A 27,500-nucleotide genomic window follows, 5' to 3' on the forward strand; every position below is an offset into this window, starting at 1 on the left:
GGGGGGCATGAGACAAGAGGGGCAGGAGAGGGAAGGAAAAACAGTGGGGAACAGAGACATTAGGAGATCTGTGGAAGGGAGAGGGATTGGGCGAGGAACATGGGGTATACAAAATGGGCATTACAGGGACTTTCAGGAAGGAGAGCAGGGAATTTGAAGGAGGTGGGTTTGGAGTGGATTAACGAGGGTAGAAAAGATCAAGGTCTTGGATGGGGGACGATAAAAGGTAGTGGTGATTTGTCTGAAGCGATAATGGATTCCATAACCTTGCTGATGATTGGGAAAAGGCTGATTGGTCTGGAGTTGCAGGAATCTGTGTTTGCATCTTTTTTATGCAGGGCAGTAATGTTTGCTGATTTCCAAGCAGATGGCAGATGACCTTGAGCAAATGAGAGGGTGAGTAGAACAGAGAGAGGGTGAGCAAGAGCAGAAGAGCAGGTTTTTAGGACACGTGGGCTGATGCCATCAGGACCCATTGCAGAATCTGAGTCAAGGTTTGACAGCAAACTCTCCACTTTGTCAGAAGAAAAGGATACATAGTCCAGAGACAGTTGGGTGCGACTGGGTAAGGTGGGTACAGAAAGCGAAGGGTTTCGGATACAAGATTTAGATGCAAACACTGAGTTTAGGCATTGAGCCTTTTTCACGTGTGGTATCAGCAGTGCAGCCATTTGAGGTCAGGGAGGGGATGAAGGGGGACCATACACCAGAAACAGAATTGATTAGATGCCACCAGGATTTCGAGGAGGGAGAGAGGTTTGAAAGTTCAGACTTGCGATTAGAAAGATGTTGTTTTCTGGCTCCCTTAAGGGTAGACACACACTTGTTCTGAGCTTTGTGGAAGGAACTGAGATTACCCTCAGTTGAGTTTGCTTTCTATGAGGCAAAGGCAAGTTATTTCAGGACATCTGCCTCACCACAAGCTTTAGTGAACGATGGGTGGGGGGAAGGGTAGGATAACTAAAGACGAGAGGGGATAAATATGTGCACAAGAGAGAGAGCAAGTTTCTTTGAAATAATTCCCAGGATGAGTTGGTGTTGGAGAAAGTAGTGATGGGAGACTGGTCCTGAAGTTTGATGGTTGCTTGGAGACCCTGCCAGTCAGCCTGAGTGAAATGCCAGACTCGATGGTGCTGAAGTGGTTATCTCATAACAGCCAGAGAAAGGTTTACTTTGACAAGCACGTGGTCAGAAGAACGGATTGGAGCGGAGGAAGAACAGCAGATATTTTCAGGGTAATTTGTCGAAATCAGATCCAGGAGAGATGGAGTACTGTTGGTTGAGATCCGGGTCGGGAAGTTGACTGATTGAGTCAGTCCCAATGAGTTACAGAAGTCTTTTGCTGAGTTACAGAAGTGAGAGAGGAACCCACACCTAGCCAACTGGCATGATGACAATTGAAGTCGCCACATATGAGGAAGAGAGAGTTTGGATGAGGGGATAGAAGTTGGTCCATATTTTCAGATAGTGAGGTGTAAATGGAGTCATCACTGTTTGGTGGATGGTACAGTACACAAAAAACATGAGGTGGGAGTGGAGGGGAAGCCGTAGCCAGAGGCATTCCTGGGGGTGTGGGGGAGTGAAGGCAGTGCGTGGAGAGTGAGGAATAGAGTCTTTGATGAAGAGAGCAACTCCTCCACCAGGACGAGGCTCAGGTCTGTCATACCGAAGGAGGGAGTAACCAGGGAAAGATACTAGGGACTCAGAGACGTCTTGGGGGAGGTAAGTTTCTGTTAGGCAGACGATGCTTGTTTTGTCAGTGGGAACCTATGTGGAAAGATGTCCGGTTTGAGCGAAGGCCCTGGATATTTGAAGTCCATAGTGTTAATGAAGAGGGAGGGGAGGAGGCTTTGGGTGCAGGGGAGGGGAGGGGGATGATAGGACAAGGGAGGAGGGGGGAGGTAAGGAGAGTTGTTTAAAGAGTATGGGGGATTGCAGAAGAGCGAGGGGAGGGTGCCGGATGAGGAGGAGAAAAGGCTCTGTGGTGGTGAGTTGAGGTACAGTGGGGAGTAATAAGAGAGGGGGCAAAAGGCAGTTGAGGATTTGAGGAGGTGGAGTGATGAGATGGAGGAGAGTGGGCAGGGGAAGGAGGCAACTTTGTGGATGAGAGCGGAGGGTGGGGGAGAGCAACTTTGAGAAGGGTGAGTGAGGGGGGAGAATGGAGGGAGAAGGGTGAGTGGGGGAAGTTGAGGAAGAAATGTGAGGGGAGTGTTTTTGAGAAACGTGAGGGGGAAGCTTGGAGGGGAAAAGAGTGTGATGGTTGCTTTGAGAGGGCGGGGTGAGAGGGGTGAATTGGCACTGAAGTTGGAAAAAAGGATGATTGATGGAGAGCAAACATGCATAAAAAACTGGGGTTTTTTAATCTTTAGTTCAGAAATGCGACATTTCTTGAGGTATGCAATCAAGGCGAATTAAGAGAATGGAGAGAAGAAACGTTGGAACAGTTGGATTTTTAGACAAGGTAAGGAGGAAAGGTCGAATTGAGAGCAGTCTGTTGAAATAGAAAAAGAGATGCGAATTATGATACAGTAATGAGAACCACACGTGTGAAAGAGGAAGATGAAGCATTATACGAGATCGTTTTCATTATTATTATTATTTTTTTGATAGAGATTGCATAACATTAGGTGAAAGAAAGGTTGAAGAAAAGATCGTGAGGTGAATGGTGAGTAGGGTAAATATACTGGTTCTGGCTCACTTTTCCCCATGTAAATGAATGGGGGATTTTCAGCGATTCATATTTTTTTCCCTAAAAATAAACCCCCTTTTTATCCCAAGGTATATTTATTTGTCTCCCCTTTTAACCTGGGGATACTTTTTTTCAAATAACCCATGCAATAAGATAAAGATTTGTTCAAGTACTAAAGTGGTAATGTGATTTGTTAAAGGTGATTCGAAAGAAATATCTGAAACGTCTAAGCCTCGGGACACTCTTTATCAAATAACCGATGCATATTGTTTAGCTCACTCATTGAACCTATAAACATTTGTTCATTCTCAAATTCCTTCCATAGTTTAATTTTCTTTGCACAATAATCCCCATCTAAAATATTGAAAAACAAAACATTTGAATCTTTATATTTTTTAAGATACCCCTTTTGTGCCATTACGAAATGATAAACTTCTCTTAATGCTCTTGTTTGACCACCTCCTGAGCCACAGGTTATTTTTGTTAAGCCCCGCCCACTTTTCACGAGGTGTTCAATAAACCCCGCCCACTTTTTTGTGGAATTTTATAAGCCACGCCCACTTTTCCTAAGCCCCGCCTGCTTTTGCTAAGCCCCGCCTACTCTTACATCATTTCCAGTTCATCTCTGACTCACAAAGAAATCACAAGAAAATTCCAGCATGTTATGGTTTTGAAAAAAATGCCCAAAGAAGGCCTGCATGGGCTTGCCCAGGGAATTTCCAAAAGAAACCACACCCACCAGTCTTTCCCTATAAAAGCCTCAAGCCCAGGCTCCATTTTAAACATTTTTTTTTGCTGGCCATGGTGTGCTGTGTGCTTGCCTGGAACTCTCAGACTTGTATGGAACTAAACCTTCAAGTTGATGAACTGGATTCAAACCTCTTATCTGTTGAGGTAAGATTTTTATTTTCCTATTTTCAAACTCTGATTGAAGCATACTCATTTAATAACTTAATTAATACATTATTATTTTCTCTCACAGGAAATTGTATCTGAAATGCAATATGAAAATACCGATTTTGCCACAACTTGGGGCGAAATTGTTGGCTTGGTTGAAGACCTTGTGAGCGACCAAGACCCACAGAACGAGCAAGACCTTGAGTGGGATGACTTTGGGGTTCCTTGGAACTCTCCGACTTGTATGGAACTAAACCCTCAAGTTGATGAACTGGATTCAAACCTCTTATCCATTAATGTAAGATTTTATTTCCCTATTTTCAGTTCCTTTTAACATCGACTCATTTAATAATTAAATAACTTAATTAATACATTATTATTTTCTCTCACAGGAAATTGTATCTGAAATACGAAATGAAAATACTGCTTTTGCTACAACTTGGGGTGAAATTGTTGGCTTGGTTGAAGACCTTGTGAGCGACCAAGACCCACAGAACGAGTTCGTCCTTGATGACCCAACCAAAGAGTTATACCTTGGAGACCAGCAAAATCCTGAAAAAGAGTTTTACAGCAATAGTTCTCATTGTGAGTTATCAAGACAATACCCACTGAACAAGTTATACCTTGATGAGCCAGAATACAAGTTTTACCTTGCAGACTCACAAATTTTGAAAAAATCAGTAAATGAGTTCTGCCTTGATGGTTTAAATAACTACCTTGGAGACTCAGGAAAAGGGTTCTGCCAAGATAGTTCTAAATAGGGGGCCTACCTTGGAGACTCACAAATTTTGAAAAAATCAGGAAATGAGTTATCCTTAAGAGACTTTGTAAGTTGGTTTTATTTTGAATACTTGAAATGTGGGTTCTGGCTTGATAACTCACAATGTGATACATATCTTGGAAACTCAACGGGAATGTGGTTATACCTTGAAGACTTGGAAAGTTGGGTTTATGTTGGAGACTTGAAACTTTTTTGGAGACTTTTATTTATTTATTTATTTATTTATTTATTATTATTATTATTATTATTATTTTATTTATTTATATTTTGGAGACTTTTGGAGTTGCTATCACTCTTTGGGATCTAAACCTATCGATGTAGTTCTTTGTCGGATGGTGCTTGATGGGAGCAAGATCAAGAAAGTTCTGGGAAGAAAGTGCAGGCTTACTCCCCCTTTCTACGTCATCAAACCTGAAAGCTTTAAAAGACAGAATTGGAAGAAGAGAAAAAAACATAAAAAATATACATTGTTTGTTCTGGGAAGAAAGTGCAGGCTTACGCCCCCTTTCTACGTCATCAAACCTGAAAGCCTTAAAAGACAGAATTGGAAGAAGAGAAAAAAACATAAAAAATATACATTGTTCGTTCTGGGAAGAAAGTGCAGGCTTACTCTCCCTTTCTTCGTCATCAAACCTGAAAGCCTTAAAAGACAGAATTGGAAGAAGAGAAAAAAAAAAAAAAAACGCAAAAAATATATATATATATATATATATATATAGGTGGAAATCTCATTTTGAAAAAGACATTGTGTTGGGCGAGGATTGAGTTGGGGTTGAGATTTTGAATGTGAGGGTTGGGGTTGGGATTTTGAATGTGAGAGTTGGGGTTGAGATTTTGAATGTGAGGGTTGGGACACACACACACACACACACACACACACACACACACACACACACACACACACACACACACACACACACACACACACACACACACACACACACACACACACACATCATCAAACAAAGTTAAGCCTTGACTATTCAGTTGAGGATTCTGTGTTTGGGGTTCACAGATCTAAGAACGTCCACCCCTTGACACACATTATATACTGTTATACACCTCGGACTTGGCCCTCGAGTGTCCACAATGGTGTATAGTAGGAGGGAGTGAAGCTCCAACCCATTGCTCCCATTGCACACACATTATATACTGTTATACACCTCGGACTTGGCCCTCGAGTGTCCACAACGGTGTATAGTAGGAGGGAGTGAAGCGCCAACCCATTGCTCCCATTGCACACACATTATATACTGTTATACACCTCGGACTTGGCCCTCGAGTGTCCACAACGGTGTATAGTAGGAGGGAGTGAAGCGCCAACCCATTGCTCCCATTGCTCCCATTGCACACACACACACACACACACACACACACACACACACACACACACACACACACACACACACACACACACACACACACACACACAAACAAAAGTTAAGCTTCGACTATTCAGTTGAGGATTCTGTGTTTGGGGTTCACAGATCTAAGAACGTCCCCCCTTGACACACATTATATACTGTTATACACCTCGGACTTGGCCCTCGAGTGTCCACAACGGTGTATAGTAGGAGGGAGTGAAGGGACAACCCATTGCTCCCATGGGTATTATCTGCTTAGTTTTGTCTTTTGTAATTCCTGTGAATAAAATGAACCTAAAATCTCTTCCCCTTCTAAATCATATATCTTATAAGTCCAAGGAACCGTATCTATTACATCAACAATTTTAAAAAGTTCGTTCGTCCATCGTTTAGTATAACCCTTTTCAAAATGAGATTTCCACCTATATATTCTTACGATATCACCAACTTTGAACTTAGGTTTTCTGACATTAATCTCTTTTTCATATTTTAATTTTGTAAATGTTTCTGATGGTTTCATATTTGTTGACGTGTGAATCGTGTCATTATACTTATCCACAATATCCTGAATAAAAGATGACCATTGTTGTGAACCGAGTTGTATGAATTTTTTACATAGTCTCTCTTTTAAGGTACGATTAAAACGTTCAACAACAACTGCCTTCCCTTCATTAAAGGTACTGTATAATGTAATACTGTTATTTTTTAGAAAATTCATAAATGTCTTGTTATAAAACTCTCTACCCTCATCAGTCCACAATTTTTTAGGTTTTCTCTTACTTTTATTAAATATCTGTTGAAAGGCAAACATAAGAGTATTTCCTGTTTTGTTTTTTTAAAGGGACAACCCATGCATATCTACTCCTCAAATCAATAACGGTTAAAGCATACTTGTACCCCTTATCATTATTGAGTTCAATCAAATCAGCGGACCAGATATAATTAACTTCCTTGGAATAAACTTTCCTTCTACGAAACTTTGTGAATATTGGTTTATTTAATTCATCAGCTAATTGCTCTTCAGTCTTAATGACATCATTAGAGCCTATAAGTTTTATGAATTTCCAAGTCCAAGTTTCAATTTAGCACTGATCATCTTCTTCACAATGAACTGATCAACTTTTTCTCTCAAGGTTGGATTTTGTATCAGAGACAAATTATACAACATTTCTCTATCGGCTTCATGCTTTTCTTCCAACGTTGTGGTATTCCCATAATCAATATCATGTCTCATGCACACTTCATCAACTCTATTGATGGGTTCACTCCATGATTTAGGATTGTCTGCCTCATCTAATCTTTTATCCAAATTTGTGCCTGGACCACAGAAAGAATACCCTGGAAGATGTAATTCCCCTGGTATTCCAGTAGTTGTAAATTTACTTCCTGATAAAAACTTTTGTATATCTCCTCCTCGTTTGTGTTTGGAGATAAATTGATTTTTTTTTGAACCACACACCGAACATATACCTTTTTGTATAACCCTGTTATTTTTACTTTTAATGTATGAAATATTTTTAGTGTTAGTTTTCTTTTTAGATTTGAGACAATAACTCATTTATTTATGAGAAAAATTCCTGCAGAGTGCAAAAACCTTTTTAGTTTCCAACATGCACATTTGAATCTTAATTTTTAAAACTCCTCTCTCCTCCATTTATTTAAGAAAAAAAAATTAAAAACTTGAATTAAAATGAATATCTTGTCGATGTCAATAGTCTTGTCGAAAGTATTGCAAATAGACTTGTCAATTCTTTGTTTTCCTCCTCGGTGGGTTGAGTTATTTTCTGTAATACCACCAATCTTTTTTTAATCTCACTGGTTTCCATATTTTGATATTTATTTTGTCTCGCTCTTTCCTCCCTCTCCTTCTCTCTCTCCTCCCTCTCCTTCTCTCTCTTCTCCCTCTCCTCCTTCTCTCTCTTCTCTTTTTCCTCCTTCTCTTTCTTCTCCCTCTCCTCCTTCTCTCTCTTCTCCTTTTCCTCCTTCTCTTTCTTCTCCCTCTCCTCCTTCTCTCTCTTCTCCTTTTCCTCCTCTTCCCTCTCTTCTTCAACTCCTTCCTCATCCCTTATTATCCATAAATTGCTTACACCCCATCGAATATCATACATATATTCATCAGGATTTCTTGTTATTCCTGTATCCAAAATAATTTTTTTACAACAGGAAACCAATAAAATTTCTTTTAAATTTCTAAAAGAGCCTTACCTTTTCTTAACTTTATAATTTTTTCATTATTTAACATTCTAATTAAATCTAAAGTTGTCGGTTTATCAACATCAGCATAATGCCAATCTTTTATTGAAAATACCTCATTCTTATGTTGTAGAACATATTTATGAAAATACCGAATACCCTTTTCTTGAAGGTATGCTTGGACACTGAAATGATAATTTTCTTGAAGCCTTCTTGCTGTCATTTATGTATTAGAAATATATGTTAGAATAATATTATGGCACGAAACACCTCCCCATCTTCCCATAGTTAAATCATTTTGTATTTCCTTACTTATTATATATAATCCTGTTTTTTCTGTTTTCATGATATAAACAAGGGCAAAACCATTATTATATTTACCCTTATTAAATTATTTTATTTGTTGTTTACTAATCGTGGCCCCACAAAACTCATTCTCGATACCAAGTGGATAATATTCTTCCTTACGAGACTGATTTAATTGTTCCAGGTCTTCGAGGTCAATTTTAAATGACCAATTATACCCTAAATCATTCATATCATACCCCCATTGTTCTATTCTCATACAAACAATACGCCCTTCTTTATAAAAATTTATTTTAATTCGAACTGTGAATTCTGTATGACCTGGAGTTAATATCAACACTTCTGTATCTTTGAAATACACGGCCGTTTTATTTAAAGATATATATTGTGATAAATCGCTTAATCTCACCAAGTCATTCGCGTCAGTCGGGCTTGGATAATTTTTTTTAATTTATAAGCACTTTTCATGTTCATATTTTTGGTTATATTATATTTATGTCGTTCAGCCTGTGCCTTTGTGTAATAATTTGATAAATCAATATCCAGTTCTTGAGATACACCAAAGATAGAACCATCTTTACCAACATAAGTCATTTATATTAGATTAAAAATAATATCATAAAATTTTTTATTTTTGTTGAGTTGAAATAACACATATTGACATAATTGACCACAACACTTGGAATTTAATTCTTGGACTTGAAATGTTTGATAAACACCATTCTGTAAGAATTTTATGACTTCAACAGGTGGTGGAAGACCAAAACTATCAAAATAATATTTGTCTTGACTATTAAAAATACAAACCCAATGAGAACCGTTCCCATTATTATCTTCTAAGTTCATAATAATATTCCTTTATATGTTTCGGCACATTTGTTAATTCATATCTCATACAAATAACCACATTATGAATTTTTCATTTCTTACAATATTTGACAAGTTGTAAATTTGATGTTGTATTCTTTCCAAATTCTTTAAACCACTCATCAATGCTCATTTATTTATTAGAAAGATATAATCCATTACCTCTTTTCGTTAATTTTACACCTGCTTGTGCTATAGAAGAAAGCATATCTCCAACTAACAATCTCGCTTTATCAGGCAGACCTTCAAGTTTTTCAGCAAAATCTACAATTACACCACTTCCACTAATTTGTTTCTCCAACTCTTTGTTATGTCTTTCCAATTCTTTTTGAGCCTGGAGTTGAGCCTTTCTTTCGTTGGCAGTTTTCACCGCTGTTGAAATACCACCCGTCAATGCTCCAGCTGCACTTAAACCAGCAAATAAAGGAATTAGAAATGGGAGAAATCCTCCACTCGTCTCTCTTATTGAATATTTTTTCAACATTGGTTTTGTCATTTTAATTTTAAGTGAGCCAGTGTCATTCAAGATTTTAACCTGTTCTCTTGTGAGCAAAACATCAATTCTTACTGCTCCTTTTCTCTGAATTGTATTAACGTTATTTGTACAAGGCTTTTGATTTTGAACACAAGATGATAGTTTATGAAGATTGATTTGATTAACATATACCCCAGTTGGTACTTTGCCACTCATTTATTGAACAAAAAATTATGTGAGACTAATCATCACACCATTATCTGTATTAATCTGTAATTCTGTTTCTTCCAAAAGCAAACAATATGTATCAACTTCTTCACTCTCTCCTCTTTCAATTTATAGGGAAGTATCCACTCGATTAGACTTTATAGTTTCCTTTTGAGCGCTCAGGTCAAACGCATAGATTGTACACAAACTTTTAAATGCTGTCATATCCAAAATAGGTTCTTTATTTCCATTACTTTCACACACCTTATGGTAAGACTTGTATGCTTCAGCAAAATCATTTTTTTCCCAATTAATTTCCAATCTATCTCGTGGATAAAATGTTCCATGTAGAGAAACGCGAAGTTGTTTCACCTTAGCATTATCACTCAATGCATTATTCTTATCAGTCGCAGTATCACCATCTGGCTTTTTAAAAATGATCCACAGATATCGTGGCTTTCCTTCCAGAACACCCAAATTCCACGTGTAAGTAGTTTGATTGAGTTTAACGTGTTGACATCTTCTTTTGAGGTATGATACACTGAGTGGTTTCTTTGAGTTAAGTCTTCTATTCAACACCTCTTCTGTTTTAAGATTAGGAGTATATTCACTGATATACCAACTCATTTCCTCAATTACAAATTTATTCTGATCACCAAAAGCATTACCAACACCAAAAAGCAATCTATTTTCATTATCATTCCTTTGTAGTTGAAATCTAATTTTAAGACCATACAGAACTTTATCATGATCACAAAATCCAAATATAGCTTTAAGAGGAACTGCCACAGTAAAACTATTTTCTGCTTTTGTATCATCATTATACGCTCCTTTCCTTTGAGTATATCCAGGGTCTGTGTTTGTTCCCGTTGACATATCAGGAATAAAACCTTCGACAGACCCCTTTCCCATTCTATCACTGAATGTATAGAGTGTAAATTTCATCATTTCAGATACAGCAGAGACATAATCAACTGCTTCAACTTCTTGTGTTCCAATATACAAACGCACACGATCAAACATTTTCCAGAAGAAATCGTTTACAAGTGTAGCGTTTGTGTTATTGCCAGCTTTAGTGAATTTAAATTTACACAACAAGAAACTTTCGGAGAGATTCAAATAGGTTTGTTGATTATTTATTTCAAAACTTTTTGTACCATTCGTATTCCAGTCTGTTCCAGTTATTGCATTTACCTTGAAGTAATCTTCTTTTTTAGTGGAGTTTGAGATAATAATAGTATCATCCAAATCATAGATACTATCAATTGCTTCCATACTTGTATTTATTTAGGAAAAAAAGATGTGAAACTTTTGAAACCCTGATCCAAGTATTCGAATTATTTTCTGTCCTTCTTGGGGGGACAACTGAGTTTTGCCTTTCTTAATTTCTTTAATTGCTTGTAATTTATGAGATTCCTTCTGGGCATCTTTTATGCTCTTTACAGCACCTGCTGTATTTGTTTTTTTTCCATCATTATGAGCACTATCAATCAAATCACAGTGAATTAACACCGAATTTATTCCTGAGGATATTTGAATGACATTATCACTGTAAAACGTCCCATTAGTTTCAATCTTTTTTGAGGAGAAACCCAATAACTCTATAAATTAATTATCAATTGTGAAATCAACCTTGTAGTTATTTTTAACTTTAATCGTTGATTTTGAAGTATGTTTTTGAATGTCTATAACAATATTTTTTGGTTCATCACCCTGTTCTTTCATAAGACGAGCAATTTTGGAAGATATTTGAGAAATCTCATATGCTGCGGGTGAGACTGTTATCGTTTTGTATCCACTTCCGGGATTGTAACTAAACTTGTCATTTTTATCAGTTATATTAAATAAGGTATTATAAGTTTCCATGGACAATAAAGATGCCTCATATTCTTTTGTTGTGTCAAGTTGTAGTGGGTATGGGAATGAAGATGTGTGGTCGCTTGTTGTGAAATTAAAACTCAGGATTGTGCTTCTCAACTTATTTAATATGAGATAAAATGTCTTTATATTGAGATTTATTAATTATTTTAATGTTCATCAACTGGTCTAAAATGGCTGATGCTTCATTAAAACAATTGTTATTTCCAGCCTTCTTACTACCTAACAACAATAACAGTCTATTAACTAATTGCGATGAGTCATTTGGAAGAAAACTAATACCTGAACCAAGGATACTTAAAGCCTGAATAATGTGTTTCTCCTTCTCATTTTTCCTACTTTTACTAGAAATACGAACCCTATAATTTAGAGTGTTCAGCAGATCAATATATACTCTATCATCATTATTTTTCATATCCAATGGATTATCAATATACTTTGATTCATCCCTCACAGTTGAACCTTGTCTTCCATCTTTTGTGAGAAGAAACATTAATCTCGGAGTTAGTTTAACAGGGGTTGAGCAGAACCCAAGAACCTTAATTCATCATTAAATATCAATACCTTTTCTTGAACAAGATGAAATATTGCTGGTTGTTCTGTTGGAATGAGTCCTGCTTTGGTTTTTGAATCCGCTGAATATTCATTGTTTTGAAGAGCATTCACAATATAATCAGGGGGTCGATTAATCTCTTCCAGTTGTTGAAATAAACCTTCATCATCACATACCTTTAATTCTCCTAAATGCTCTAATTCTTCCTCCGTCATTTGATCAAAATCTTTTAAGATTTGAAGTTTTTTAGGAGTATATTCTATTGTGGGAACTGTGGAAACATCTTTCATTTTTTCTTGGGAAGTGTTTAAAAGTGGTTCAAAAAATTTCTCTTGTTTTCTTTCAAATGCTTCTTCGCCCGTTAGTTTCTGTCTGCGTTTCTTCTTTATGTCTTCCTGTTGTTTTACAACTTTTGAAACCAACTCTTGATGTTCCTTAAATCTTCTTGCTCTTTCTTTTGCATCCATTTATTTATTGTAAAATATCATTTAATGAATTGTAAAGATCAACAGGGAAATTTTCCTTTTCTTCATCATTCAAGTAGATGTGTTCAAATAAATCCTTTTCTTTAAATATTTCATCAAATTCTTTATTAACATGAATACGAGTTGTAATTTCTTCTTCACTAATACTTGCATCTCTGCTTTTCATACGTTTGCGTTGAGTTTCTTCATCAACATCAAAACCGAATGATAAAATCTTCACTCCGCTCAGTTGTTTAATAATTTGTCTCGTTCCTTCTGGATTAGTTTCTAATATCCCAAGACCACCAGATTTTAGTTTCCTTAACTCACTCTTCCAATGTGAATATTTTGTTGTACCAAGAGAAACCTCCTCAAATATTTGACCTTCATTCCTCAATCGCATATGTTCCTCCACTGAAATATAGTGATAATCTTCACCTTTTACTTCTCCAGGTCTTATTGCTCTCGTTGTTGTTGATACAAAGCGTATCACGGGGTGTTTTAGAAGTAAATTTACAATATTCTCATTTGTACTACACAAGAACCTTGATTTATGAAAGTTTTTTCCAGAAGCAGATTTACCCACAAGATTTACAATAATAGTTGTAATTTATATATGTAATTGTTTATAAAACAAAAAATACATCCCTTAATATCTCATCTTGTTTCACAACAATATATTTATATTTTTCAGTCGTGTGCTTCATGTAATCCTCAAATTTCTTTTTACTACATAATGTAGAACAATTACCTCTCCAAAAATTATTGATATCTATTGAATTTAACTTGAATAAAATAAAAGTATTAGCATTGTTTCTGATGGAACGACGAGGAAGTTGAAAGTACGATTGACTAAGATAAATACAATTACAAGAAGAATGTCTCCCTCTTGTGTAGTGGCTGTCCATTACCGTTTGGTTTCTCTCATTAACACAATCATCAAAGATAACGAGGTTCTTTTTTGATTTATCCAAATCTTGGGGAGACGGTATATCATCCGTATTATCACTAAGAATAGAAGTTATCGGATTTGATTTCTTTTTACATCTCTGTGTATCACAAAATAGTTGAATTATATCTTCAATGTTATAATCATTTTGGTTTTTTTGAAGTTTAAATAAACCGATTGTATCTTCTTTTTGAAGACCAGCATTAAAACCTTGTGAGAGTAGTTGATACTCTGGTTGAAAACTCGACTTTGTGAAAATTATTAAATTATCATAATCTAAAAAGTTAGGAGTGAGGAGCATCTTTAAAAGTAAGCAGGTTTTTCCACATCCACTTGAACCAACTATGAGACATCTTAATGAATTTGGGAGATTTTTATGGTTGTTAAATTTTATCTTATTTTCCCAAATGGGTAAAAAATCATTCATTTATATATTTGGAAAACAGGTTATTTAATTTATTATTGGCTTTTTTAGAAACTCTATATTTTATCCTAAGTTCAGGTTTAATTTCAAGATAATCCATTATTTTATTTATACAATATCTTGTGTTGATATTTCCCTGAAAATCACATCCATGAATAATATATAACAACAATCCTTTGAACATTTCTCTAATACGTTCAGTTTCTTCCCTTGTAAGGAAAGGTGTGTTATCACCCTCATACTTTACATTCATTTCTCTAATCAATCTTGTAAAGTAATTCATTTTTGGTGTAAATCTAAAAGAATTATTTTCCTTTTTATATTTTTTATTATCATTAATTGGAAGATAATCACAGAATTACCTATACATTGTTTATAGGCTTTTGACTCTGTGTTTAATCCCCGTCTTTCACACGCAGGACAATTCTCAAATTTGTCATATGGAGAATCAGGAAAGTCTAGCATATTTATAAAGTAAAACTTTACTTAAACTGAAATTCATCCATACTTTCAGTTGTATATTGACTCATATTTAATAATATTACCATCGATATCGATATACTTTTTTTCATTACCAGATTCAACGACAACATTTTTTATATTAAAAGTAATTTTAAAATGATCGTTAACTACTATTGAACGAAATGTCATTTCACCTGATATATTAACATCCTTTATTTCATCAGGATTTACATCTTTAGGGTTGTTGAAAAAAATACAAATTTCTCCTTGCATATTACAGATGGTCTTATCTTTTCTTTCTAAAGATTCATCCATAAGGTTTTTGTTTTTTGATACTTTTTCTTGTTTCATTGCTTTTTCTAGTTTTGAATATATTACCAGAAGGAGAGGAGAAACTTTTGTTAGAGATACTTTAATTGATGTTCTACCAGGTATACTAAAAGCCCTTCCACTGAAGGAAATTGAAGAACTCATCATATCCACCATAATTGTTTTTATCCAATAGTTGTTATATTTATCTTTGTTCAATTTTACATCCTTGACATATTTCTCAGTATCTTGAACAAATGAAGAGATTGATTGAAACTTGTCTTTTGTGTCTTGAAACATTGTATTTATTAAGTGAAAAAGTTGGAGGATAAAATGGTTTTAAGCACAGATTCACCTGTAAAATAAACGAAATTTTCATCAAGAAAATTTTAGTTTAAGCAAAGATTTATTATATAAATATGGTGAATACAACGTACTGCGATGTTTGTAATCACGAATATAAACATCATAGAAAACACCTCTGAACCAACAAACACACATTTAATCTATTTCATAAAATATCTCCTCTTGAGTTGGAAAGAAAACATTGTGATATCTGTTCAAAGGATGTTTTGAAGAAGTTATAATAGACATCTTCAATCACAAAAACACAAGAAAAATGAGTTTAAAGTAAAGGGAGACTATTATATTGAAAACACTGATGGGGCATTTAAAGGGCATATAAAAATAAGGATTTTTCAATTTGGAGAACCCGGACCATCATCAATAGCTGAATCAATTGAAATAGTGAAACCTGATGTTGAAAAAGTTATTAAAAAGACATTAAAAGAAATGAAAACTTTAAAGTTTTATATGGGAGTGAAAATGAATATGAAAAGACAAGATGAAGAACAAACTCCTTATATGAGAACAGATCTTCATTTTATAACATCATTTCAAGATTTTTTGAATAGTGGGGTTTATGAAGAACTATCAAAACAAGAGGAGGATGTTGATAATACAGTGGTAGGAAGTGGATTCAATATTTTAAAAAATCATCTTTTTAGATATACACATTCTAAAATCAAACCCTCTTAAAGCTTCTTCTTATATTGAATTACCAAAAGAAATAAAACTAAAGAAGGCAGTTGTTAATATTAAGAACAATGATAATAAATGTTTTCTCTGGTCTGTTCTTGCTCACTTTCATCCACCAAAATGTAATTCAGAAAGAGTAAAATAATATATGAAATATGAGAATACCTTGGACATTAAAGATTTTAAATTCCCAATGCCACTAACAGATATTCCTAAATTTGAGAAAAAGAATAATCTTTCTATTAATGTATTTGGATTAACGGATACAAACAAAGTTCAAATATTAAAAATTTCAAACAACTCTTAAAATGAAGAAACACACATTGATCTTTTATATTTTAGTGTTGGAAATAATTCACATTACACATACAACAATAATTTATCAAGATTAATCTCTTCTCAGGTATTCAGAACAGCAAACAAAATATATCCTTGTAAGCGATGTCTTAATTCATTTCATACAAAAGAACGATTAGAACAACATTCAAAATATTGTAGTAATCATAAATCAGCTGTAATTCCAATGCCTAAACCTGGTGAAAAGATTTCTTTTGAAGATTATAATAAATCTATCATGCACCCATTTGTGATATACGCTGATTTTGAGTGTATCCTTAAAAAGATAAATACTGCTTCTCCTAATCCAAAAGAATCATATACAAATAAATATCAAAAACATATTCCTTGTGGTTTCTGTTATTATATCAAATCATCTGTTGGAGAAAAGTATAACAAACTTGAACATTATAGTGGATAAAAAGCTTCACAAGAGTTTGTAAAACGATTAGAAAAGGATTGTATAAGACTCACTAAATTAATGAAAGAAACAAATGAACCGATGAAATTAACCAAAGAAGAAAAATTAGAATTTAGAAAGAACAATATCTGTCATATTTGGGAGGGGGAAATTAAGGAGTCTAAAGTTAGGGATCATTGTCATCTTACTGGTAAATATAGAGGTCTCGCTCATTCCTGTTGTAATCTTAATTATAAATTACCTTCTTTTATTCCAGTCTTTCTTCACAACAGCGCCAATTATGATACACATCTATTTATAAATGAACTTTCAAAAACACCAGGGAATATTTCTGCCATAACAAACACAAGTCAAAAGTATATTTCATTTACAAAAATGATATTCACAAAACCTTTAACTCGTATTAGGTTTCTAGATTCTTACAAGTTTATGGGAACACCACGAGCCTACCTCGCATCAAATCTAAGGTCAACGGACTCTTTTCCAAATCTTAATTCATTCTTTCCAAAAGAGGAAATTCTCACTAAAGAGGAAATTCAGATTAAAGAGAGAATTCAAAGTAAAGAGGAAATTTTAATTAATGAGGAAATTAATGAAGAAATTCTAACTGAAGATGAAATTCTAATTATAAAGAAAATTCGAACAATGAATGAAATTCTAACTAAAGAGGAAATTCTGATTAAAGATGAAATTCTGATTAAAGAAGGAATTCTCACGAGAGAGGAAATTCAAACAAGGAATAAAATTCAAAGTAAAGAGAAAATTCTTACAAGTAAGGAAATTTATCCTTATGATTATATGGATTCATTTATGAGATTTAAAGAAACACAACTTCCTTCAAAAGAAAGTTTCTATACTAACCTTTATGAAGAAGAGATAAGTGATAAGGAATATAAACACGCACAAGAAATATGGAAAATATTTAAGATAAAGAACCTTGGAGAATATCATGATTTATATGTAAAAACAGATGTTTTATTGTTAGCTGATGTGTTTGAAGCTTTTAGATCACTCTGTCATAATAAAAATTGTTATGGATTAGATCCTGCTCACTATTTCACAGCTCCTGGTTTAGCTTGGAGTGCAATGTTGAAAATGACAAAACAAGATATAGATTTAATCAGTGATGTTGATATGCTTTTGATGATTGAGAAGTCCAAGAGAGGTGGAATATCACAAGTATGTTCAAAAAGATATGCTAAAGCAAATAATAAATATCTTCCAAATTATGATAGTGAAAAAGATAGTAATTATTTGATGTATTTTGATGCTAATAATTTGTATGGATGGGCAATGTCTCAATCTCTGCCTTATGGTAAATTAGAGTGGGTGGAAGAAAAGGATTATGAAAAGGCTTTGATGAATATTGTTATTTCTTCTCAAGAGGAATTGAATGAGGAAGAAGAAGGTTATTATTTTGAAGTTTATTTGAGGTACCCGAGTGATCTTCATAATAAGCAGAAAGACCTTCCTTTTGCATGTGAGAAAGAAACCCCAAAGAAAGAATGGTTCAGTGATTATCATAAAAGTTTTAGTATTAAAGGCAAATCAACAGAAAAGTTATTAAATACATTCTATGATAAAAAGGGATATGTTTTGCATCAGAGAAGCTTAAAACAGTTTTTGAGAGAAGGATTGAGAGTAGCTAAAATTCATAGAGTTTTAAAATTTAAACAAAGTCCTTGGGTGAAAAAGTATATTCAATTCAATACAGATATGAGAGCAAATACAAAAGTAAAATTTGAAGGGGACTTTTATAAATTAATGAATAATGCTGTATTTGGAAAGACTATGGAAAATGTTAGAAACAGGCAAAACATTAGATTCGCAACATCTTGGAAAGAAGCTTCGAGATTGATAAATAAACCAAGTTTTGAGAGAGAAGAGGTTTTTTCAGAGAACTTTTCTGCTATTCATATGAAAAAGGAAAGTATTGTAATGGATAAACCAATTTATATTGGAACAGCAGTTCTTGATTTATCAAAGATATTGATGTATGATTATTTGTATAATGACTTTAAGAAAGAGTATGGTGAAAATGTTTCATTGTTGTATATGGACACTGATAGTTTTATCCTAGATATAAAAACTGATGATGTTTATAAAGATATGAAGAAAAATATTGGAGTATATGATGCAAGTAATTTCAGCAAGAAGAGTGAGTTATTTTCCAAAAAGAATGAAAAGGTTATTGGTAAGTTTAAGGATGAGTTGGGTGGAAAAGTAATGAGTGAGTTTATTGGATTGAGAGCAAAGGCATATGCTTATAAGTATGGTGATCAGATTGATAAGAGGTTAAAGGGAATAAAGAAATATGTAATAAAGAAATCAATAACTTTTAGAAATTAATATAATTGTTTGATTAATAAGAAAGAAGAATATAGGAAAATGAATACAATAAGAAGTTATAAACATAACATATATAGTGAAGAAGTAAATAAAAAGGCATTAGGAGCCTTTGATGATAAGAGATTTATTTTAGATAATGGAATAGATTGTGTTCCATATGGATATTGTATGATAGAGTGTATAAAATAGAATGTGTTTTAACGATGGGAAGATGGGTTAGGGTTTTTTTAAGGGCTACCGCCGCGTTTTTTCGCAATATAAATGGTCAAACCAAGTATTAATCAAACTAAAGAGTGGAGAAAATCTCAGTCTTGGTATATAAATGGAAAACATAATGAATGTGAAAAATATCAAATAAGTCTTATTGAAAAAATAACTAAAACAAAGGTAAATAAAACAAATAAGCGAATCAATTTAAAAAGTAGTAAGTTAGAGGATGTAAAGAAAAAAATGAATATCCTTGAATGGACTGAAAACTTTGATGGTTATCAATTGAACAATGAAAAAACAATTTACTATAATCTCAAAATGATATGTGGCTCAGGAGGTGGTCAAACAAGAGCATTAAGAGAAGTTTATCATTTTGTAATGGCACAAAAGGGGTATCTTAAAAAATATAAAGATTCAAATGTTTTGCTTTTAAATATTTTAGATGGGGATTATTGTGCAAAGAAAATTAAACTATTGAAGGAATTTGAGAATGAACAAATCTTTATAGGTTCAATGAGTGAGCTAAACAATATGCATCGGTTATTTGATAAAGAGTGTCCCGAGGCTTAGATGTTTCAGATATTTCTTTCGAATCACCTTTAACAAATCACATTACCACTTTAGTACTTGAACAAATCTTTATCTTATTGCATGGGTTATTTGAAAAAAAAAGTATCCCCAGGTTAAAAGGGGAGACAAATAAATATACCTTGGGATAAAAAGGGGGTTTATTTTTAGGGAAAAAAAATATGAATCGCTGAAAATCCCCCATTCATTTACATGGGGAAAAGTGAGCCAGAACCAGTATATTCACCCTACCACTATATTTGTATCGGTAAACATAGAGGGTGGAAACAGATCACATGGTTATGGGAGAACCACGTGGTTACGGGAGGTGTATTGGTAAAAGTGAATTTATTTATTTATTATTATTAAAAAAAAAAATAAGGATTGCGTAAGATTCGGAAAAGGAAAGGTTAAAGTAAAACCGTGGAGGTATATGGTGAATTTGGAATGTAAATGCAGAGTGAAGCTGATGGATCAATGAAAAGTAACAGGAAGTGGGTGGAGAGAAACATGGTTACAGGTATATAATTAGGAAGGATACAAGGAAAATTATTATTTTTGATTGATTTTTGAAGATTAGATAAGATTGGAGAATGGAGGGTTATAGGAAGAAGAGGAGGAGGAGGAGGAGGAGGAGGAGGAGGAGGAGAAGAAGAATAAGAATTGGTACTCGTGGGTGTGGAGCGAGAAAGGGTTGGTCGTGTTTTTTTTATTTAAGACAAGAAACAGAGTGTGTTGTTGGAAGGGATAGATGGCGGGCATTGGGAAAAGTGGGGAAAATAGGAATTGATGGTAATAGGGAGTGAATCCAGATAAAACGATCGTCCACCAAGACAGGAAGGACGAGTCGGCCTCAAGGAGCCCGATAAGACAAGGTGGATGAAAACTCACCAAATAGCTCAATTTTTGAAACAAAACCAAACTCGAAACACACAGTAAACATGTACGTGAGAAAATAAACAGTCAAAACGTGACAAATAACAACCGGAAACCTAACTTTGAGAAAGTCGGCAGAGACCCCTGAGAGTTCATCTCTTCAAACCCAGAACCGGAAGTGAATTCAGTACTGAAGGAATAAATCTGATAAAAATCACTGCTATTATCAGATTTGTTCCTTCAGTAATCAAACCAAAGACCTGTGCTGAATCATGAACAAGCTACACTGACATATCCTGCAACTCTTGTGGACATTTTCCTCATAATTAAATAAATTGACGTGGCAATTGCTCCAATAAGTCAATTTATTCAAACAGGCATTTTCATGAAAATTCAATATCCTTTTGAAAATGTTTTTCAATTTGAGGGATCTGCGTCCCTTTTTCAATTCGTGGTAAGTACGAGTATAAAAGCGTACCCTCCATTAAATGCAGATCACCGTTGTTGGGAAATCTTTTGTTGCAGCCAAACGACAAGGCTTTCCCCACAGGATGCTGATAGGGGTCACTGACAGCATTCAGTTCAGTTGTTTAAATAAAGTAAATGCCCACAGGACTGCACACCTTTTTTGCTGGCTCTGCTCACTGTATTCAAAAGCCAGTATGAATTCTCATGTGCATTTTAAGATTGCATGATTGACTAAAATATTTTTTCACAAACTGTACATTTTTATAGGCATTCACCTCTGTGAATTATCTCGTGTGTTTAAAGGTGTGCTGACTGAATGAATGATTTTCCACAAATTGTGGATTTATAAGGACACTCATCATTATTAGTTCTGATGTACGTTTTAAGGTTGGATGAATAACGAAAAGATTTCACACAAATTGTGCATTTGCACGTCATTCTCTATTGTGAATTATCATGTGTGTTTTTGTCGAGATCAGGGTCTGCAATCAAGCAATGACTACACCAATCGTCGTAGAGAAGAGGTTTAATGCGCATCAAAAGTGTACACGAGAGTAGAAAGGCACAGAATACCTACAGTATACCAGCTCAGTCAAAACTCTGGCCTGCAAGCAGTTTGGTTTACTTTATATATACTTTTCCTGCTCATCTGGTTTCATGATTTCCCCAACTTCCATCAGCTTTATATTTCCTTTCTAAGATATCGTTTTCTTTGAAAGTAACAACACCCCAGCAAATATTCTCTCCTGGCCTGACAAAGCATTTATCTTTTCACAAGCAAGAAGATCTGTTATTGATGAGGCAGATCTTTATCACAATATATATATATATATATATATATATATATATATATATATATATATATATATATATTATCGTCTCATTCTACTACAAGATGTTCCCTTTTGAACTATACCAAAACAGTGCTGATTTATGACTGGGCTTCTCCGAGCCCAAGGCTCAAGGAATGTTGTTACAAGGGCCAACAAGAAAGCCAGATGTTCAGCTGCATGACAAAGAGACAGAGAAAGAGACACAGACACAGACAGAGACAGAGACAGAGACAGAGACAGAGACAGAGACAGAGACAGAGACAGAGACAGAGACAGAGAGAGAGAGAGAGAGAGAGAGAGAGAGAGAGAGAGAGAGAGAGAGAGAGAGAGAGAGAGAGAGAGAGAGAGAGAGAGACAGAGAGAGAGAGAGAGAGAGACAGAGAGAGAGAGAGAGACAGAGAGAGACAGAGAGACAGAGAGAGAGAGAGAGAGAGACAGAGAGACAGAGAGAGAGAGAGAGACAGAGAGACAGAGAGACAGAGAGACAGAGAGAGAGAGAGAGAGAGAGAGACAGAGAGAGAGAGACAGAGACAGAGACAGAGACAGAGACAGAGACAGAGACAGAGACAGAGACAGAGACAGAGACAGAGACAGAGACAGAGACAGAGACAGAGACAGAGACAGAGACAGAGACAGAGACAGAGACAGAGAGAGAGAGAGAGAGAGAGAGAGAGAGAGAGAGAGAGATATATATATATATATATATATATATATATATATATATATATATATATATATATATATATATATATATATATATATATATATATATATATATATATATATATATATATATAGCCGACTGGCTTTGATTACCAACAGTCAAAAATGGTAGCTTACTGAGAGCATTTTAAATGCTTTGGCTTCCTCAATTAAATGCTACATTCAATTTTAAGAAAAGGTAATCCTGTTAAATTGGCTGCTTTCATCTTGGGAGCTGTTCAACAGCTCCACATTTGCCCCTCTGTTACTTAGAAACATAGTGGAAAAGGAACACCACAATTATAATATTTTTTAGAGATGGGATCTTGATGGAGCGGCAAGGTGGTAAAAGGGAGTCTCGTCCAGAAGTGGCCCACTCTTATGAGTAGCTCCAAGTGGGTCATTACGTCACGAAAGCTCCGCCCGCACTTTCTTGCTTCATAGAAAAGCCCCCCCCCCTCCACCATCCCGACTGGCCCATCAATACCCTACCCCTCTATAGAATAGTGGATACATTTCAACAATTTGAATATAGGTCATGAGGAAGCAAAAATTACCTTTCAAAAACAACTTACACAAAATTATTTCACACACACAAAAAGATACATATATTTTCAACTAACTATGGTTCTTTATGAACAAGAATATAATTTTTATAAACAAGTCAGAATTAGCAAACAAGAATATAATTTTTATACACAACAAGTAAGAATCTATATATCGTGTTCTTTATGAACCAACAAAAAGAATATCAGCAAACAAGAATATAAACTGCAAGCCAGAGTGAAAGAAAATTTTAAAGAAAAGTCCCAACATTTTCCAACAAGGCAATGTTCAGATAACATTTCTTTCCATCTTCGTCATCGGTGTGAGCAAGTCGAGACACTCATCCAATGTGAGTGTAAGCAGTGGGTCAACAGTCCCATTAAGTTCACAGTACTTTTCAGGGTCTATGGGTTGGGGAGGAAAACCAGAGTGAATTATCGGGGAGGGTAGAGACGGCGGAGGTGTTGGCAGCGGTTTGACCACAGCAACCACAGCAGGCTTCCCCAGGACCGTCTCCGGTTTTGTTGTTTTCTTTGCTGTAGAAGAACAATGTCTCACGCACTCCCTGATTAGATTTTTAATACAAGTGATGACAACAATCACTGCTATGAAGATCATGAGCCCTATAAACAACCAATGGATTATCCAGGCTCCCCAACTCCCCAATATTCCCTTCAACCAAGATCCCATTGACCATCCCTTGTTAAAATCATGATATTTTGCACCTTCAGCTTTAATTTTTTCAGCCAAATTATCAATTTCTTCTGAATTATCTGGAATGTATGTGCAGCATTCCACACCTATAACCGCACACGTCCCTCCTTTTTCTGCTAAAAGCATATCCAGAGCAATGCGGTTTTGCATCACGGTTGTCCGTATAGCTACCAGCTCGGCACTCGTTTTGTGAAATCCTTCGCTGGTGGTATTAGCAAGCTTTTCCAAAGATGCTGCCAAATTGATAATTTCCCTTGCACTCTTGCCTGCTCCATAAAAGGGGAATGCAATCATGAAAAACCTCTCAACTTCTGAAATGGCTCTTTTCAATCTGACCTGTGGTACAAAGGGTGATTGGTCAGTGATCCGAATCCTGGGTAGTATAAATCCCAAAAAACATGATCCCCTCCATCCCACTGGTATCCATGAGTATGCCTTATACCCACACACAAAATATGTACCATTTATGGGTGCCTGAGGTTCAACCAGGTTATTTACTTCGATTTTTACAGGTATGGTTGTTCCATTAATTCGCCCTTTTATGGTCACCATTTCATCCCCATGTCTAGCATAATACTGGCATGTTGATTCTCCTAAATGGGGTCCCCCCCCCTTGTCCTCTAACTAGACAAATCAATCCAATTTGTTTGTGCATGAGCTGAAAATGTGGGGGGTACTTTTCTAATCCCTCCCCCTTCTTCAATCCATCATAATTCGTTACTTTTAGTGCTCTTGCCGGGCCCTGTCCCACAGCCTTTTGCTTAATAGTTCTGTACTTAGGGTAATACCAATGCGCATAGTTCGTGCAATTATAACCCCCCTTCTCCCAATTACTTTTTATTTCTATTATTCTACCTTCCACTGATGCCTTCTCTACTTTAGTTAAAACGTCTATCTTGTCTACGGACTATGTACCCACACATGTTCTCCCCCTGGAGTGGAACTGCAAACAAGGGTAATCCGTGTTTTCCCATATACGCCTTCCTAATGCAATTGATCCCAATGTTTACCTTTTTTTCTTCCCTGTGCACCTTGTCACAACCCATTCCTTGTTTCCCCTACCATTGACCTACCAAACATTCTGATCTCTATGACATTCCCAAAATGTCCTCACTATCTGTTATTGTCCATATTATCACGATTATACACATGCTAATCAAACACTGCCACATCTGTCATAAGCCTCCAGTAACATTTCTTTCTCTTTTCGATTTCCTGTATCCTTTTGCAATGAGATGCGTGAATCCATGATTGGCTTACCTTTTCTTGACAGCTCCTTGGGTAACCAATAATACCTGAAAAAGTCCAGTCCACTGCATCTTTAGGACGTTCCTCCATTCGAACACCCTGTTGTCAAACTCTTTCACAATATTTATTCACATCACAAGAGTTAATATTCATTTATACATGTCCATATATTTTACAGACATTCTACCAATAATTATATATACTGTTTGGCCTTGCCCTTAAATTGGTGACCAGGATCCCAGAGCCCTGAGCTCAACTTTCATTTACCACTAAACGAACCCCAGAGGGCTAACTCAGCCTGTCACTCATTTAAGACTGGCAAAAAAAAATGAACATCAGTACATTGGTAATAGGGACACCGCATCAGCAGCACAGTCATGCTCCAACCAGTGATGCAACCAACAACCCAAAGGCAGCACACACCACAAACATTTGATAATACATAGCTGCTTCCAAAACTTTCGATTTTACAAATTTTCGATTTTCTCCCACCTCTGCAAGTTCTTGAGTGTAACATATTCTCAGCACCTCCTTCTACATCATCCCCCTTCTTGCTCGTGCAGCTCATTTTTATGAGCCAAAGCGAGCAAACCTTTTTGGGTCACCACTTTGTTGTGGGGGCTGGGTATCAGCAGCAAGCACGACTGCTAGAGGGAGCAGTAGAGTTAGTTCCACCGACCGCACCCTTCTTTCCCATTCATAAGTTGGTCGTCATCAGAGAGCGTACATAGCCCCACTGTCTACCATTATGACAATACAATGCACAGAGAACCTTCCCAGGTACGGTGGCTGCTATGATATGAAAAACGCGTTTTTAAAATACCAACCGATGCTGACGTCAGAAGACAACAAATTCAGATCTCAACGTAAACAAAGATGTGAATTCTGCCTGCCTGAACCGACCCATGGGTTCACACCACTACCTTCACCACAGATGCATGTGCTCACCTGCACCCACCATTTGCTCACCCACTGACCCAGATGATCCTGATGGTGCAATTATCCCAATCGCCCCTTGGCGTCCTGGTGTTGCAGACTCCCCTTGCAGACCCCTGTCTCCAGCATTGCCATCCATGTTTACCAGGTGCTCCTGGCCTACTCCCATCACCATGAGGGCCAATCATGCCATCATGACCACTTGGGCCCGGAGGTCCGATAGGACCTGAACCACCAACAGTTCCAATGCCTCCCGCTTCTCCAGGCGGTCCAGACAACCCAGTGGCTCCCTGGGCACCATCATGAAGCCCATAAGAAGCACATAAGGGCAGAGTCATTAGAATATAAAATAAATGGAAATTTATACACAAGCACCCATACAGGTGCTGCTAAACGACTGGCCCCCACCAGACACCCCCCCCCCCAAAAAAAGGGACCCCGTTGGGTCGTTATTGATACTCCCGCCTCGGAGGGAAGGTGAGCTGGAGATGAGAAGCTTCCTTGGACCTTCCTGCCTCGTGCAATCCTTGACAATCCGGCTCGATGGTACTCGAACCTGCAACTCGATACCGCTGCAAGCACCAGGTAGTTAGGTAGCGTTGGTTGCCAAATAACTCCCCCACAGATGCTCAGCACGTATGCTCATCGGAAAGGCCGATGGTGGAAGGTAGCCAGGGAGGATGTCGTTGTTGTAGTTTTTTTTTTTGCTTCATATGTGCTCAATATATTACTATCGATTTAACTATTCTTGACTAGCACACTTTGCGACATTAAATATCCTCTTATTTCCACAGTTCCCCTACATTGTGTCATCTGTACAGTATACACATATCAGGAATATGCTTTCACCCTCGGCTAGATTGCATACCGCAATTAGCACAGAATCACTTTCCAAGATGTTATTCTCAGTGTACACTACATACCCTGACAGTTATGTCCAGTATCGGACATCTTTCGATTATCACATTTTACTCGAACAGTGAGTCAACCAACACTGCATAATCAGATATCATCCATTTGGACCACACTTCTGCAAAGCATTTGGTGCTTTCCAAAATAAAATAAAATAAAGTATTTTCCTCTGTTCCCGGCTGAGTTGTGTATGTAATTATGTCCACAGCCACAGTTGCGATTTTAACTCATTCTTCATTCAAACATGTGATGGTAATTGTTTTTAAAATCTGCCAAATTCTCAATTATCCTTTACATGAGCCTAAAGTAAATCCCAACACACACTCCACACCTCACTTACACGATTCGCATTTCCTCTTTCAAACCGTCAGAGCACACTGTCTATTGTTTGTGGCTCTTGGCGACTCCTGACTCTCAGTATCCCTGGTTCCTGAGGTTGACTCAGCCTGTCATTCCTCCCAGGTCGGTGAGATTATTTATTCCAATGTGTGTATTGGTGGAGGGACACTGCATCATTTGCACGAAC

General features: G+C 36.1%; 1 protein-coding gene and 1 long non-coding RNA gene across 5 annotated transcripts in view; one reads left to right on the top strand and one right to left on the bottom strand.

Moving 5' to 3' along the window:
* The window catches only part of CLNS1A (chloride nucleotide-sensitive channel 1A), a 203,766-nt gene that overhangs the window by 28,432 nt on the left and 147,834 nt on the right, over positions 1-27,500 (top strand). The window lies entirely within an intron of this gene.
* LOC147009500 (uncharacterized) overlaps positions 24,467-27,500 on the bottom strand; it is a 5,559-nt gene continuing 2,525 nt past the window's right edge. The window contains exons 1-2 of the long non-coding RNA XR_015052654.1: positions 25,619-27,500; positions 24,467-25,173 (exon numbers count right to left, since the gene is read on the bottom strand). The exon at positions 25,619-27,500 is cut by the window's right edge and continues 2,525 nt beyond it. This is a non-coding gene — a long non-coding RNA (uncharacterized LOC147009500). The remainder of the gene's footprint in view (positions 25,174-25,618) is intronic.

This window comes from Eptatretus burgeri, chromosome 17, assembly GCF_056783735.1.
Source record: "Eptatretus burgeri isolate ZD-2024b chromosome 17, Ebu_testis_v1, whole genome shotgun sequence".
NCBI lineage: Eukaryota > Metazoa > Chordata > Myxini > Myxiniformes > Myxinidae > Eptatretus > Eptatretus burgeri.